This window comes from Arabidopsis thaliana, chromosome 2, assembly GCF_000001735.4.
Source record: "Arabidopsis thaliana chromosome 2, partial sequence".
In the NCBI taxonomy this organism is placed as follows: domain Eukaryota; kingdom Viridiplantae; phylum Streptophyta; class Magnoliopsida; order Brassicales; family Brassicaceae; genus Arabidopsis; species Arabidopsis thaliana.
Window position 1 is genome coordinate 3212500 of NC_003071.7, and position 5488 is coordinate 3217987.

Consider the following 5488-nt stretch of genomic DNA (forward strand, 5'->3'; position numbering starts at 1 on the left):
CCTTATTAAACAGAATATTAATAATATTTTAAAATTTTATAAATATTGATTCAAATACATTCACCATATAACCCAATTCCAAAATAAAACCTGTTCTCTAATTTCTTTGCCCATCCCATAATTTTTTTTTAAATAGTAATTTTTAAAATTTAAGAATTATTTATTATATATAAAAGTTTTGCAAATTGTATCATTCTCTAATACATTTATATTTTATAGTTTAATTTTATATATAGTAACATTATACATACCACATAAAAGTTTTTGGTTTTATATAACTTTTCTAAATTAGAATGATTTGATATGTTTAATAAGTGGTCTTAATAAAATAATAAATTAAAAATTTAACCTGTATTGAAATGGTGGATTAATTATATTTTACTTTTTTATTAATGTTGATTTAAAAATTCGTCCCTCCAAATCCGTCTTGCCAAAAAGCCAATTATTTTATTAATATTAATTTTATTTATGATATGTCTCTGAATTATAATCTTAACATTTTAGCTAATAACATATGAATGCACCATATTCATTTAATAGGGGAATGCAATTATAATCGAATAAGTTCATAAAACAATTTAATATTTTCATATTGTTTATAATTTGGTAACAGATAGATATTTGAATATTCGGTATATTTTGCTTCTGTTTAGGAAATCTTTGATGATCCGTCTTTAGATACAATAAGCCCTATAATTAAGAAATGAATATTGTAGTTAAATGATTTTGGTAACCTTAATGACGTCATTAAAGGATTTTGTTTTTGATTAAATTTTTCTAATGGCATTGTCATGTAATTAATTACAAAAATTAAGGTTACATTTAAAATGTACTTCCCAAATAATATAGTAGGATTATTATAATTATAACCAAATTAATTATGAAAGCAAGCAAATAAATTTTCAGAATATACAAATAATTCATTTATTCTTTTTATCATACACCCAAAATATTATACAAATGTATAATAACTAATAAGGCAGTTAAAACTCACCTGAAAAAGCTTTTAAAACCGAAGACAATTCTATCCACGCTCCAAATCACCAATTAATTCGTGTAAATTCAACCGTGAATCAAAAACATATGTACTATATACCATCCAAAAGCTAATTTCAAGTTCAATTGTATTCTAGTATCGCGTAAACCAGTTTAAAACTAGTTGAACCGGTCCTAATTACTAACAACTTAAACACAAAACTCAACCAATTCCAAATTAGATTTCAAACAAGTATTCTCCATAGACAGAACATTCAAGAATCGGTTTTAAAACCTTAAGAAGCAGCGTAAATAAATCCCGATTTGACTATGAACCAACAAAAAGAAATATTTACCGATCGAATTCCGATAAACTCTGACTTCCGATTGATAATATGTCAGTGGCGTTGGATTCTTACGAACGAGAGATTTCTAACAAGGTATAGATCAACTCCTAATTCTTTGTGAAAAGAGATCAACAATTAAAGAGCTTTAAAGCTCATTCCATGGAAAATTTTTGAAAAAAGGTAGAAGATGAAGCTTACCTAGAACTCTGAAGAAGGCTGAAAACAACTCAATACTAAAGAACCAACAATAGAAGCCATAACCAACCTAAACAACCACAAAATCCGATAACAAAATATCAACAAATATTCAAATCCGCATTGAGGCAAAATGGGTCTAAGAAACTCACCAAAAGTCTCAAATTGATAATGGATTCGGCTTTTAATTTCGGTGGAGCTTTAAAACGCTTATATATACGATATATTAGGGTTAAGGAACAAGGATTCGACTTGCCAAAAACTTCCCTTCAGTTTCGGGAAAGATAAACTGGAATTCTCTTCTCTTCCACGTTTTTGCACTTTAGTCCTCAAATTTTTCTCTATTTACAGATTCCGCCTAAATTTTTGAATTGCTCAGAAATCCTTGTGAAATCAGACAGTTTCAATACGTTCAATTTAATCCAAAATCTGATCCTATATTTTCTTTTAATTTTGGGTGTTATAATCTACGTGGAAGAAATTGTGAGATTGCATGGTGTCGTGAGTACCATTGTCTCACATCATGATCCAAACTTTACTTCACATTTTTGGAGTAGCTTACACCACGTATTGGATACGAAACTACATTTTAGTATTGTTTATCATCCTTAGACAGATGGACAGTCTGAAACGACTATACAAACACTAGAGGATATCTTGAGATTATGTGTTTTGGATAGTCATCAGTCATAGGAGAGGTCATTGTCATTGATTGAGTTTGCTTATAATAATAGCTTCCATGCGAGTATCGGTAAGCACCATACGAGGCTTGATACGGTAGGCCATGTCGTACACCTTTATGTTGGGCAGAAGCTGGAGAAACTACTGGTATTGGTCCTGAGTTAATCTTAGGAACCACTGAAAAATTGAGGCTGATCAGAGATAGGATGAAACCGTCGAAGGCGTGATTTAGAATTTCAGGTAGACGATCAAGTATCTATTAAAGTTCAACCTATGAAAGGCAAAGTTCGATTTGGACAGTCAGGAAAGTTAAAACCGCGTTTTATAGGTCCTTTTATGATTCACAAGCGTGTTGGAAGTGTAGCTTACCGCTTAGATTTCCTGTTCCAGGAACTCCTGCTGCTCCTGGTGGTCGAGATGTCCTTGTTCCAAGAACTCCTCCTTATGTTCATAATGGTTCTCAATTTCCACCACCTCCTCCACCAAATGCTGCTCCAATGGAGGATATGTGACAAAGGTTCCAATCTTTGAATCAAATGTTTGCTCAAAATGCTACCATCCAGCAGACTTTGTTGTAGCAACTACCTCAGGCAGCTGTTCCACAGCCGGCTCAGCATGCAAACTCTCAGCCTGACTATTGGGTGTTGCAAGATAGGTTCAAAAAGGAAGTCAGCTTGCAAAAATTTAAAGGTTCTTTTGACCCTATGGAAGCTGAGAAATGACTTGATCTTGTTAAAGAGGCTGTGGGGTATTTGGGAGTTCCTAAGGCTTTTAAGTTACGAATGATTACTCGCCAACTTGCTAGAGATACTCAACATTGGTGGAGAAGCATTGTTACCTCCCGTCTTGGTGTGGAGTTGACTTGGGAAGATTTTCAGGGAGCGTTTATGGATCTGTACATCCTAGAGTCTGTCAGATCAAATTTGAGGATGAGATTTGAGGAGCTCAAGTAGAAAGATAAGGCACTAAGAGAGTACTAAGTTGAGTTTGATCATTTAGCAGGCTATTAGCGAAAGTTCATCGAGAATTTTTCTCGAATTGCAAAACCCCTCACACAACTACTTTGCAAAGGAGCTAAGTTTGTTTGTAGTGAGTCTTGTGAGCAGAGGTTTAGAGCATTAAAGAAGAGGTTAACTTCTGCTCTAGTTTTAACTATTCCGAGACCTGGTGTAGGGTATGTGATGTACAATGATGCTTCTTTATCAAGGCTGGGCTGTGTATTGATGCAAGAAAATAAGGTGATCGCTTATGCATCTAGACAACTACATAAGCATGAGGTTAACTATCCTACACATGACCTTGAGTTGGATGTAGTAGTTTTTGCTCTTAAGTTGTGGCGTCAGTATCTTTATGGTGAAAATATGCAAATATTCACAGATCACAAGAGCCTAAAGTATTTATTCTCGCAGATGGAGTTGAATCTTAGACAAAGAAGATGGATTACATTGCTAAGTGACTATGACTGTGAAATTCTTATCATCCACGAATGGCTAATGTGGTTGTTGATGCTTTGAGTAGAAAGCAAGTTACAGTGACATCTCTTAGATCGCAATGGAATTTAGTAGAGCAGATGAGCCAGTTTCACATTTCTATTCGAGAGGAAAAATTAGGGTTTTTGGCCACATTGGGTATTCAGTCAAATTTACTAGCACATATTCGTGATTCTTAGTGGCAAGATGGTAAATTGGGTACTATTTGTGAAAAAACTGAGGATTTTCGTCAGCTAGGGTATAAGCTTAGAGATGACACAGTGTTATCTTTTAAAGGTAGAGTGTGTGTGCCTAACATACCTATGTTCTTGGAGGAGATTTTGCCAGAAGGACATCAATCTGGGTATACGGTCCACCTAGGCAGCACTAAGATGTATCAAACACTTAAACTTTTTTTATCATTGGAATGATATGAAGGGTGATATTGTAGAGTTTGTATCTAAGTGTTTGGTATGCTAGCAGGTAAAAATTGAGCATCAGAAGCGTAGTGGTAAACTGCAACCATCACCTATCCCAAATTGGAAATGGGAGAAAGTTTCTATGGATTTTGTCACAGGACTAGCAGAGATCTATGTAACACTCCAGTTTCAGGAATATAGTGATGCATGCGGAGAGGTTTAAAAGAATTGATTTGGCCACCTATGTCACCAAAGTGCACTTATCTTTTCGGTCAAACGTCTTTAGAGAACTCCACAGTTAAGCGTGTTTGCGCTGGATTAGTTTCAGGATGGTTGACCTTCTAGGAAGTGATTGTCGGAACCATGCAGGTGAGGACAAAGCATGGAAAAAAATCATGTGGTGATTTGTGGGGTCGTTAACAAGCCTTTAAAGCCTCCTAGACACGGCGCACCGACCGTCTGACAGGGGTGGGCCCATGGGCCTGAGAGAGAACGTGAGGCCCACTGTTAAGGGCGGTCGAGGCGTTACAAAATCAGAACGAAAATCCCAACAATTGTAATTAATATTGACATAATAGAAGGAAGTGAATCGATAAAGTAACCGAACTCAAAAAAAAATTATTATCTATGGTCCCAAACCATACATTTTGATGAATGTAACTTAGAAAAATTTGTTAAATAGATAGATAGATTGAAAGATCATAACTATAGATTGAAATGATTAAAAAATATTACTAAGTTACTGTCAAAAAAATTTATTTGTCTTTTCCTTTACTACTAAATAAATTTTTATTGTGATTTTATGCAAATATAGGAAAAGTGAATTATAATTCCATACTCTCAGTATAGATTATTTAAATGATATATGCTAATTATTATTAAATGTATTATAAAATAACTAAATATTATATCAATATATATATATATATATATATTAGTTATAGAATATTGTATATTTCACTACATTCATTTTACCCAAGAATCATTGTTGCAGTGTGTTACTCGACCTGTTACTCGACCACACCCATTGATTGGCATCAAGCTGTGTTCGTCGAATATATTTACTGTTTCTGTTAGAATTTATGTTTTCTCCCTGTTCACTTAGGACTGTTAGAAACTTCAAAACCTGTTCTTGCTTTGTTTGACTCTGTGAAATGTGATTGCATCTTGATTGCTAGCATCACATTTACACCAATTTAGATTGACACCTTAAATACTGCAATGACATAATAGTAATAGTAATGTGATCAGAAGTTATATACTCAAGTTATAGATACTTGATTACCGTAATAGTTATATACGCATTTGTTTGGTAAACGATAACTATTTACACTTGTTTGCATATCACGTTAGTGTACTAACTATTTATACATCCAAAATACTGTAGAAATTATGTTTAAAG

The 5488-nt window shown here is 33.7% G+C and overlaps 1 pseudogene across 1 annotated transcript; it reads left to right on the forward strand.

Annotated features, from left to right (window-relative positions):
- Window positions 1-1512: 1512 nt before the first annotated feature.
- AT2G07635 lies at window positions 1513-5064 on the forward strand (annotated as a pseudogene; the record flags this gene model as incomplete). Its single annotated transcript has 1 exon — window positions 1513-5064.
- Between the last annotated feature and the right edge of the window lie 424 nt (window positions 5065-5488).